This window comes from Papaver somniferum, chromosome 6 (assembly GCF_003573695.1).
Source record: "Papaver somniferum cultivar HN1 chromosome 6, ASM357369v1, whole genome shotgun sequence".
Classification (NCBI taxonomy): domain Eukaryota; kingdom Viridiplantae; phylum Streptophyta; class Magnoliopsida; order Ranunculales; family Papaveraceae; genus Papaver; species Papaver somniferum.
This window is the reverse complement of record NC_039363.1, coordinates 169,966,181-169,978,442: the sequence shown is the minus strand read 5'-3', so window position 1 is coordinate 169,978,442 and position 12,262 is coordinate 169,966,181. Positions and strand designations below refer to the sequence as shown.

At 36.0% G+C, this 12,262-nt stretch overlaps 1 long non-coding RNA gene across 4 annotated transcripts; it reads right to left on the bottom strand.

Moving 5' to 3' along the window:
* Positions 1-3,413: 3,413 nt before the first annotated feature.
* On the bottom strand, positions 3,414-9,171 carry LOC113286415. Of its 4 annotated transcripts, XR_003329287.1 has the most exons (16): positions 8,143-9,171; positions 7,794-7,947; positions 7,489-7,620; positions 7,252-7,397; positions 7,026-7,116; positions 6,611-6,713; positions 6,329-6,402; positions 5,050-5,249; positions 4,884-4,972; positions 4,720-4,791; positions 4,473-4,581; positions 4,286-4,366; positions 4,067-4,188; positions 3,923-3,969; positions 3,708-3,768; positions 3,414-3,600 (listed from the first exon to the last, which is right to left on the bottom strand). It is a non-coding gene; the product is annotated as an uncharacterized LOC113286415 (long non-coding RNA). The 4 variants fall into 4 exon arrangements; XR_003329285.1 differs by having other exon boundaries at positions 4,884-5,249; XR_003329286.1 differs by having other exon boundaries at positions 4,884-5,249; positions 6,622-6,713.
* Positions 9,172-12,262: the final 3,091 nt, after the last annotated feature.

The window sequence follows — 12,262 nt, the reverse complement described above, 5'->3', positions numbered from 1 at the left end:
TTATTGAAATAATCAACATGACTATCGTCACGAGTAAATATGAACTTGGCCAAATCGAAAACTTACCAATACATATTTCGAGAAATAGATAAGCGAGATAAACTCGGCTCGAAATAGCAAATATATATAATCGAAGTCTATATAACAACACGACCTTTCTCTCAAGATAGGATATGGAATAGATAGACTTTTGAGTGATAGATAAGTTCAAGTCTCCACATACCTTTTTCTCGATCAAGTTCCACCAGTTCCTTGAGTAGTTCTTCGTCTTTTCATGATGAACACTGTGGAGTCTAGAGTTCAACTACACTTACTATCCTAGTCCGAGACTTAGCTATAAGTAGACTAGAAATCAAGACTTATAGTTTTGGCAACTAAACTTTACAAACAAGCTTGAGATAGCAACACTTGCGAGTTCGACCGAGCATTGCTCGAACATAAATTATAAACATTTCCCCTTTAATCATGAAGCTGGGGCCAATCTTACGATTGAGCGGTTTTCGGGTGCCTAACACCTTCCCAAACCTTACTGGATTTTTCTTTCCCGGACTCTCTATTTTGTTTTCTCGAAAGAATTCAAACTAAAAAGGGGCCCTGATTCCATTTATCCAGGTGGAGACTTCAAAACAACTCTCTTCTTTGTGGAGATAGCTCTTATTAAAGAACTAGTAAGACGTTATCTCTATATTACTTGTGCGATGAAAATTTACCTATGGTTATCCCTCCACTATACCACACCACAATTAGAGTCCAAAACTATGGTTATCCCTCGACTATACCACACCACAAATAGAGTCCAAAAATGTGTCGACTCTGCCAAACTCATGTCTCGCGCAAGGTATTCAATATCAGATGTGTCGGTAGATATTATAAGTTTTTATCGTGTATCAGAGAAAACCTATACGACATCTAATATATCGGCGATACAAGAATTGAACGATAAAAACGCTCGTATTGGCCGATACAACCGATATCGGGTTCACAGGCACAGTGATAATATTGGTAAGGGTAATTTGGTAGAATAAATTATTTGGATCTGAAAATTTGCAATCATCTACTTCCTTTATACCCTTGAAAACTCAATCCAATTTAGTTAAGAAATTTCCAACTATTTTATTTTTTATTAATGGTTGTGGAATGAGATTAAATTTTTACTGTGAAGCCTTTGATCTTAAGAATTAATGCATTATATTGTACCAATTTTTTTAGATTGAAACATTTATGAATATTCAAAATTTTAGTAGAAAATAGTAGTACTGAAAATATAGGCAAGATTACTGCTTCACAATCTGAGTAAGGAGAAACTAGTAGTACTGAAAATTTTAGCACTTCGATAATGGAAAAAATCATCGAAGAACAACGAAAGTGGCTCTAACTCTCGTCAATAAACAAATGGTTTGGGATCCAGGGGGTTCCCCCAGGCCCACATAAAGAAGAAAACAAAACATTAGGATCCAAAAATCCAAATTGTTATGATAAAAATGAAGAACTATATGAACACCACGAAGCAAAGAACACTTGAAATTTGAGTATTTTAAGGAGCATGAAATGAAGAGGAAGTCAACACTTTCCTTGAAATCAAAGTGTGGTATACTCCACCAAAAAGAAACGTGCCCAAGGGTTTCAAGTTTCCTAAAGTGGTAAAATATGATAGTCGGGGCCATCAAGATATACCACAGAGGAATTTGCTATTTCATCCAGAATACCCGAATACGTTTAATCGGTAGTCCAGCGCCAAAAAGTAAGTAATCGGAGGTCCAAAAAGCTTTTGAATAGTCAAAATTACTTGTCTATCCTCACCACTCACATGTGGATGCATATCTCGTTCTTCTTCTTTATTTTTTCTTCTCATTGTATTCATCTGCAGACGAAACTCCTTCCTCGTTCCTCTCAATCAACAACACCAACAACAAAATCAACCTAAAAATCATGCTTAATCATCTCTAAAAATCAATCAATTTTCTTAAGCAAAAACCAAAATCTCCAATCAATCTTCATCAGCAAACCCTAATTCGATTTTAGAAGAAGATCTCTGCTAATCACCAAGATCCAGAGAAAGAAGAAAGAAAGAAGAATAGAAGAAGAAGATCTCTGCTAATCACCAAAGACAATATATATAGTTATGTATGATCATATATACACCTTTACCTTCAATACATATTGATATGCACTGGAGGAAAATACGCACTGAATGTAAAAGTGTAATCCCACAATACATATTGATATGTACTGGAGGAAAATATGTACTGAAGGTAAAAGTGTATAATCTAATGGTACATATTGATCCAACAATACATATCGATATGTACTGAAGGAAAATATGTACTGAAGGTAAAAGTGTATAATCTCATGGTACATATTGATCCAGCAATACATATCAATATGTACTGAAGGAAAATATGTACCGAATGAAAAAAATGTATAATCCCATGGTACATATTGATCCAGCAAATACATATCGATATGCACTGAAGGTAAAAAGTGTATAATCTCCTCGTTCTTCTTCTTCTTCTTGGATTTTTTCGTGAATCTTGTTGATATTCTTCTTCACTTGTTTCACTTCTTTACCACCGCGTATTATGGAACATATCTGGATTGGATGGATATGAAGCTATGAAATTAAAAGTGTACAATCTCATGGTACATACTGATCCAGCAATACACATCGATATGTACTGAAGGTAAAAGTGTACAATCTTCTCGTTCTTTTTCTTCGTGGATTTTTTCGTGAATCTTCTTGATATTCTTCTTCACTTGTTTCACTTCTTTACCATCATCGCCTATTACGGAACATACCTGGATTGGATGGATATGAAGCTATGAAATTTGATAAAAGACATAATCTAGGGTTTTCACAAAATCGATAGAATCAGATCTAACAGGGAAAATAAGTAAGAAACACTACACCATTTTTCCGATTCGTAACGGTTTTGAGCGTTACGAGTCGGGGTTGTAACGGTTCATGACAGTTACGAAAAGGGGTGCTACAATTTTTTCGCAACGGCCCAGCAGCCGTTACGAATTTTTTCGTAACGGTCCTTGTAACAGCTGGGAGCCTATACTACGTGGCATGGTCGTAACATGCGAGAGCCGTTACGAATTTATTTAGTAACAGGACATTGTAACACGTGCAAGCCGTTACGAATTTTTTTGTAACTATAAAAAAATTACTGCAGGTCAACATTGACCTGGTCAAAATCAGTCAACAATGATCAATTTTGACCAGGTCAAGGTTGACCAACAACTCATTATCGGCCGGAATACACCGGAATTCCAAATAACCACCTGCACACACCTTTCATTTTATCCTCCACAATCATCAATATTTTCTTCAATCAAATTCATCTCACTTTCAATCATTTCTTATCACAATCAAATGGATTCATACAAAAAAGAACTTAAATTCTTCCAAGTACAAATTTTATTTGTTAAGTATCAAATACTAACGGATATACACTAAGTATCAGTTCGTAGAAATTCCTATGTTCACAAATTCATCTAACTTAGAATGTACATAGAAACTTACTCCAACCTAATGTCTGCCTTGTTCTCCAACCTTTTTGCTCCAAACTTGTTGCAGCAGAGAATCATCCAATTAACCTGCAAACACAAAAATATATATATTTAGATGGACGTATGCACAGAAAAATCAGCCCTAAGTTATGAGGTTACTGCTGCAAGTAAGACAACTGGAGCAGGCAACTTACAATCCCAGATGACAAATCAGCCCCTTCATCCCTTGCTTTAAGTTTATAACTCCAATCCATACTGCATGAAACGAACCAAAAACATACATAAGTATTACCAACCCTAAAAAGAAGTCAAAACATACTGATGAAATTACACAAAAATATCAACTGGAGCTGTCATAATTTCACTCTCTGAATACCAACATACTACATGAATAATGAGATATACTTACAAGAGTTGTCGTCATTTCACTCTTTGAATCATAAGCATATACACAACCTATATTAAAAGCATACAAAACTAAGATGCTATACCACATAGGGATGAAATTATAAAAAAATATCAATTGGGAAAAAGAACAATGATAATTACTTACAGTGCGGCTGTAGGGCTACCTTCTCATTCTCAAGAACCTTCTGCAGCATTTGATACACATTTACTTGTTGTAGGGCTACTTACTTTTCCAACATTTACTTGCACTAGATCAGTTAGGTAGTCCTGTCATACAAGCTCATTAGCACAAATGATTTTCTTTTGAAGAAAAATCATTCTATACATGGTCATATGAGCACAAGTGTAGTTTCCAAATCTTTACCTGTGCAAGGGCTTCAATTTCTACAGGCATAGTTGCACTAAACAACAATGTTTGGTGCTCTATGGGAAGATTTTGCATCACCTGAAAGCCAAAAAAGTAACCAATAAATGGTATGTACTGTTACACACAAGCAAAGACTCTTAAGCAAAGACTTCCCAAGTTCAAACTGAGCTCTTTGTTATCAAACCTTGGTGCCATAAAGGAGTCGCGCTTGTTAACCTGCAAGCTTCAGTTTAATAGTATGTTATGTGTAATAAGTGCATCTTCCAGGCTCTTTGCTCACCTTCAGTCAGAACCTGCAAAATGAGAACAGGTTGAAACCCTTAAATTAGTCCTCTAAACCAAATTCACTTGAACAATCAAGCAAGTCAAGCATAAAAAGAAAACAGCCTTCGGTAAGTCCTACACATTGCAAACACCAAATGATCACAAACCTACAAAAGAACAGTAGATCACACAACAACAATTTGGCAATGAGGTTCCTTTCCCGGTGCTGACATTCCATACTGTTATGTACAACAAAAAATTGAAGCACATTAGTAGTCTCAAAACAGAAACGCTAAACCATTGAGAGCCATCATAAGTTAAAGCAGATTACCCTGTGCTTTCTGCAGTTTTGTCATCTTTGAATCTCTGAAGCTCGGCTTTCTCTCCCCATCTGTAGTTCACTTCCCACCAGCATAATACCTCGCAAGTATAAATTGAAGGTCAAAATCCACAAATTTAAACTTTATAGTACAAATATAACCAAGTGAAGTACTTACCAGGGATTGTTATTTCCTCGGCTGGCTACTGCTGCTTCAGCTAACTTATCCAAATCAATAAGCTAAAACAAGAAAAATCTGACGTAGCATGCTCAATTCATTCCATCTAACTTTCCTCTAGAGTCCAAGTTCCATGATGATTTGTAGATTCATGATATCAAATCCTTTTCAAATTCTTAACACCATTATATCATAGTAATCTGAAACTCAAAATCAGTTCTAAATGAAATCCCTAGGTCACTTCAGATAGGGAAATCTATTCAATTTAATTCGCAAAGTTAAACAATTTACATCAACATTGAAAGAACACCTGACAGTATGCGAGAAATTCTTAAGTGTTGTTGTGTATTTCAGTTCGATAATTTCTCACATGAAATCTAAAATTCACGGCGTCAATTAAGATTACCATACATCTAATTCCAAACTCTAGCAAAGTTCTACCCCAATCATGAATCAACAGCAAGACATAATGGAAGAAAAAAAAACAAACAAAAGATGGTTTCAAAAGAAAACCCTAAGATTCTCGGTGCTCACAGGCTCTTAAAATTCACTAACCTCCTATTTGTTTCGAATTCCTATCATGTTTCAATACCAGGCAGAGTTGAAACCAAAACCTAATAAACTCTAGGTTCTTCATACTTTGATAATAAAATTTACAACAGTAGAGTGATTGAATCGTTGAGAGAGATATTATATGTTTTCAATTAATCGAAGCAAGAAGAAATAAGGTTAGAATCATACCTTCAATCAAAATCCCAGAACAAAGAAAACCCTTTTTCAACTACTTCCAAATCTCCATGGAAACAGTAGATTAGAACATAAAACTCACCACTTTCAACCACTCTAGATGAAACCAGAGTAAGGTATGAATTTTCAAGATTTTTGGGTTGTAATTCTTTTCACCTAGATCTCTCGTTGTTTTCTTTCTGAAATTTTCTTACAGTGACCCAGTATCAAAAGTCTCAGATGTATAAGTCCTCTAGAGTTAAATCACTATTCATTCTGAAAATACCCCTAACAATAAAAGCATGACAAGGACCCTAGGTGTCGAAGTGAAACTCCGCCAACAATTTTTTCATTCAATCACATTCATCTCAATTCAATCAATTCTTATCACATTCAAATGGACTCACACAAAAAAGAACTTAAATTCTTCTAAGTACCAAATTTTATTTGTTAAGTATCAAATACTAGGGGAATATATATATACCAAGTATCAGTTCATAGAAATTCCTGTGTTCACAAATTCATCGAACTTGGAATGTACATAGAAACTTACTGAAACCTAATGTGTGCCTTATTCTCCAACCTTTTTGCTCCAAACTTGTTGCAGCAGAGCATCATCCAATTAACCTGCAAACACAAAAAAATATATACTTAGATGGAAGTATCCGCAGAAAAATCAGTCCATACAAAAAAAGAACACAAAGTCATCTAAGTATCAATTTTTTTTTATTAAGTATCAAATACTAAGGGAATACATAGGGACTTACTAATTTCAATTCATAGAAACTTCCTATATTCACATATTCTTCTAACTTAGAAAATAATAGAAACTTACAAAACTTGCACCTGATCTCCAACCTAATCGAGCTTCGTCATACACAACATCCAGGATAGCAACATGATTAATGGATCCATCATCTATTCTGGCATGCACTTGCCTACCAACAAACATGAAATAAAAATAAATAAAATGGGTGACCGACTGACCGCGGAAAAGAAATCGCAAGCCAGATCTTTTTTCTTCTGCTTGTAAGTATGCGAAAGGGTCTGAACTAAGTGAATTTAGACGCAATTTTTAATGCCATACATACTACATAGTGGGAAGATAAAGCCAAAGTATGATAGGGATATATATGTTGTGCTATACTTTTATCTTCTTAAGGGATGTATATACGTATGCCCGTTACCAGTTGAGCAATTAACCATGCAGATAATAATGATTTTGAACGAGAAAGCCTACTAGTACTTACCATCTTCCATTCGTTAGCCCTATACACTTGTGAGCATCCTTCATATCTTGGAATCTCACCAAAACAACTCCTTGAGGACGTTCTCGCATACCTGCAAGAAAAAAAGTAACATGTAATTTTCTAGTCCAAAAATCAACATCGGAAAACATTATCTTCGAGCAAGAGAAAGATGCTCAAACAAGACTCGACCAGTAGTATGTGAACATCATTAGGATTCACTGAATACCTTAACTAGCTCTACTGGAAAAAGTTTCATCCACTCCTCCTCAACATCTGACTTCACCTCGGTCTTTAAATTAGCATCGGACTGCAAATGTGCAAAACAGCTCACATACTCAACGACTTCCCTAGATATCATGGCTAATTTCAACACTGTGAATTACAATCAACCAAAAAAGATAAATCTAAACATATGGGGTCAAGTATTTATAGGGATAAAAAAAAGTATAAACAACATTCTCACCTCTTTAATAACGCCACACCCATCGCTTGTAACAACAGGGTCTGCACCTTGACTGATGACATCAATTCTCTTGCAACCAGATACCTTGGGCAATTAAGAATTCTTCAAAGAAACCTTCTCAACACCCTTGGCCTGGCAAGCAACAAAAAGTGTCTTAAACCAGCAGCTTATTTAAACACATAAGATGTCTAAATCTTACCGGTGCATAGGAAGCAATCAACTTTAAAGGTAAACCAATGTAAACAATAAGAAAAAGTGCATTGGAAGCCACAAAAGAACAAGTTCAGGGAAGCAATCACTTTTACCAGCTTGACGAAAATTTCATCATTTCCTTTCATTCAGTGAAAGCATCTGCATAAATTAACGCCTGGTCCAACTCAACTTTCCTCTCTCCATCCTTCATTGGAGAACTTTTCTCTTCTCTTCAACTACCTTTTCATACTTCTCTAGTGTCTTCTCCTACAAACAGGAAAGAAAAACAGCGCATCATTCAGAATCAATGCTTATTTCCTCACACAAATAATGTCTCTAGCTCGTAATCTTCACCGCTCGTAATCTTCACCGCTCGTAAGACAGAGGGAGAAGAGTGAACAGAAAAATTAAAAAACATACGAGTAGCAAAATATACAAAGAAAAATGTCATCAACCAGGTACCTTATCCTCCCCAACTTCCTTATCCTCAAACAATACACATAAGGCATACATGAGACCAATCTTCACTGAACCACTTAAACGCTTGTCCTTTTGAGGGTCATAGTTCTTAAGACCAATCTGAAGTTCCACTATCTCAGTGCTAAGCATTACTGCATCTTCTCTTCTATCAGACCAACAACCATTGCAACACTGCACAAACACCATAGCACATTTCAGCTCTGTCGGTAACTTTTGGAACATCTACAACTCAGCATTGCAACATCATTTGAGCTTCCAATACAACTCAGCTCAAGCTATCACTTGCTTGGCAGAAACATCATCTTTGCAGCTTATTTCTGAAGCAACCCATTCATTCAAAGCATCATCATACTATGTACATCAACCAATCTCAATTGCAACAAGATAATACAAACCAAAACCATCAGCATCCAGATATAAGTTCAAAATGAGATAGTAAATTTGAATTTCATAAAAATTAAATCAATAATATGGGTAATAAAGATGCAGGCATGCTAATCACGGACCTAAAGATTGATTTTCAATTAGGTTTAAAGATGGATTGATTTTTGGATTTTTAGCTCAGAAAACCCTAGAATTTTTTGTTCAAAATTTTCGAGATTTTAATCTCAATAGACATATAAAGGTCAAGAGATTATAGATCTGTATTCTGATCAAGCATTGAGTAAGAATTTCTACATGAAATAGGTAAAATTTGGTTTTGAAATCGTCTAGATAATAATCGCAGATGGATTTAAATGAAAAAGAAGAAATAAAACTTATCTTTTTCGTTTGTTTTTGACAGTCGAATCTTCAGATTCAGTTGTTGGTTATCTTTTAATAAACTCTTCTTCATCGTCTAAATCTTGAGATTCAGTTACTGATTTGACTTCAAGAACTTTTCATTGATTTGCACTCATAGTCGATTAAGGATTTTCTACTGAAGAACTTTCAAACTAGAGTTTTCTGCCGAAGATCTCTCTCACTCTCTCAACAAAAAAATTTTGCTGTGAACATTTTGGTTTGATAGAGGGAGATAATTAGACGGAGAGATAGAGATGAAGAATGAACTGATGAGGTAGATTTTGTGAAAGAAAATATATCTAGGGTTTTATGATTGAGAGGGAATCTCGAGAAAATATCAAAGGTAGAGATATTAGTTTAGAAATAGACGGTGTAGATGGATGGCTAGAAACCGTGGGCCTAGAAAACCCCAAGTGTGACCACCCTTGATGTGACCAAGCGTGTGAATAGCACGCTCGAAAAATTAGCATGTTACAATTCGTAACGGCAGCCACATGTTACGAATTATGAAAAAAATTCGTAACGGCTTATGCTTGTTACAACTAGGTTGTAACGGCTTTTTGTAACAGGAAAATTCGTAACGGCTGCTAGGCCTTTACGAATTTTAGTTGCAAATCCTTAGAAATGGTGTAGTGAAATGTATCATCAACATACATGCATTTAAAATTGATCAATTCCATAAAGAAAAAACCTAAAAAATAAGCATAAGAAGAAGAAATTAAGGAGAAACCCTATAACCAAGATCAAGAATAACTTCGCTTGAAAATGGAAGAAACGAGTTTGATTTCGGGAATGAATCACAAAAGATCTACTTCAACAAATTTTCGTCGGCGCAGAGATCGACTGAGAAAAAAATGATATGAAAAGACAAAGTACTTTGAGTGCGGGCTAATTTGGTCGTTTCGAAAATATACACGTGCGGTAGGATTATGACATTGGACCACCGAATAATATTTTTAGTCCAAAATCATGAATTTGGACTAGCGGTTAAATTTCTTTTATGGGTGGACTAGGCACTAAACGGGTCTTCTAGAAATGGATTAATCAGTAATTCCTAATATACCACAACTATCTAAAAACCCAAGGGTTAACTGATGACTAGCTGCTGAATTTGTTCCACCGGAGCTTGACCGGTTGGACCTTGATTGGTGCCAACATGTGAAAAATCCAAAATATCCACATGATTGATTCATTTGTTAAAAATTTCACCAAAAATACGGATCACACAGTGGCTCTACGCCAATTTGAGTCCCTCCGACAAGAGGCACACGAAGGGTTCATCAACTAGATGAGTCGGTAGGATAAGAAGGTGCTCGACAAATTCGAGTGACCACCGGAACGAGTACAACTAAAAAGGATACTAAAAAATGCCTTAATGTCGCTCCTCATCATAGCCGCCCTTATATAGCCAGAACCTTTGTTGGGAGAAACAAAAAGAACACCAGATACCAACGCCAAAAAGTTAAATAAAAGAACTTTGTTCACAATTGTTGGGAGTAGAAAGGTCGTATACTCATAACAACCATCTGAACGATACGAGGAGGTACATCATCAAACTCGATATAAGCCTCCCAACTTGCAGGTCGAAAATCCAAGTGGCTTGGCTATGGGAAACCCAATGCTGATTAGACTTAGCAACCAAGAAGAAGCGATTAGGGGACTTCTGAAGGCATTGACAAGTCACCGACGGGGGTTACAAGAGGAAATGTATTCGATCCTAGCTAATTGGTACACATAATAAACCAAGATGGAAGACCAAAATTACCTTCACCGACGACGACTAACCACCGGAGGAAAGGGACCACAACAAAGCTCTTTACATAACCGTAGGCTGGGAAAACATGATTGTACCATCAATTTTCATGGGAAATGATGCAGACATCAATATATGCACGTTGAAGGTGGCATAAAAGATGGGGATCGACCTCAACCATATTTCTAAAGGTGAAGAATAAGCTCCAACAGCCAGAATCTTCGAAATATGGGTCCGGCCTTTAAAACCCCAAGGTACCTTCCTCCTCATGGATATCGTGGCAAGTTTCAACATGCTTTTGGGGTGTGCTTGGATGCATACTAACGAAATTGGAGCATCTTCCCTTTTACCAGAAAGCAAGGTTCTGGATGGGAAATAAATTGATCAGCGTACACGCTGATAATGGGGAGAATGAAATAAGGGATCATCAATCTTGTATAAATACGGTCCTGATGATCAACAATTACAATGCATAAATCAGGTAACTGAAGCAGGAATATGCCATACATGTCCAGGTCAACTCAGTTACATGAACCGAAAGGTTCTAAATTTGCTCAGTAAAAATAACTTCTTTCCTGTTATGGGTCTTGGGCTCTGGCAACAAGGGACCACACAGGGGACATCGATACCAGTGAGAAATGTGTTTGATATATCAGGCATAGAGTACCGCTCAAACCAAGCAAATCCTATAACACGTGAAAAGAAGCAAGAGGACTGAAGAATCCATTTGATCCGCCATCCATCATTTTAAAAATGGATTGTCCGAATCCAAGATTTTACTTAGTGTAATAAGATGGAGTCCTGGCAAAGGAAAAATACAAAATTGGTTAAAAAGACCAAAATCAAGAATTTCTATGTGAAAAAGACTTGTACAATTTGATACTGTTTAAATGGATAAAAATTCAAAAGATATTGTTCAAATGCACAAAAATTTAAAAATAGCCAGGATGTAACCAGTTTCATCCTACCCATTTTCAAATATTTTTTCTTATTTTTAATTTATATCAGGATGCATCCAGTTTCATCTTTGCTATTTTTTTTTGTCCACTTCGCCCATACTAATTTTTACTCGTCCATTTGAACCATGTTTTAATTTTTTCTTTGATAAATGACCCATTTTCCGAAGGAAAAAAACTGAGGTACCTGTTTATGAAGTGGTAATTCAGCTTATTTATTCATTCCCAATTGATGGCGCAGGAAAATCAAGCGAATCTAAAGGCGAAGATCAACGATAAGTAGAAGTTCCTAATACAAAGGAAAACCCGAAAATACTGAACCCGAAATCCAAAATGGAGAAACAACCCAATAAATGCATAGTCATTACATGTTTGGGGTTATGATTCCCTAGAATGAAGAAATTTCCTATCTACAACGACAGGAGTCCTCCTATTCATCATCTCAAATCATATCGGTCATACATGAAGCCAATGAGAATATGTGAGGAACACCTAAAACAGTACCTCGCCAACAACCTGAATGGTGGTGCGTCTGTATGGTATATAATCAATGACCGTGTTCGATCTGCAACATGGATCACAGTTAATGCATTTCTAGACTATTTGTAGC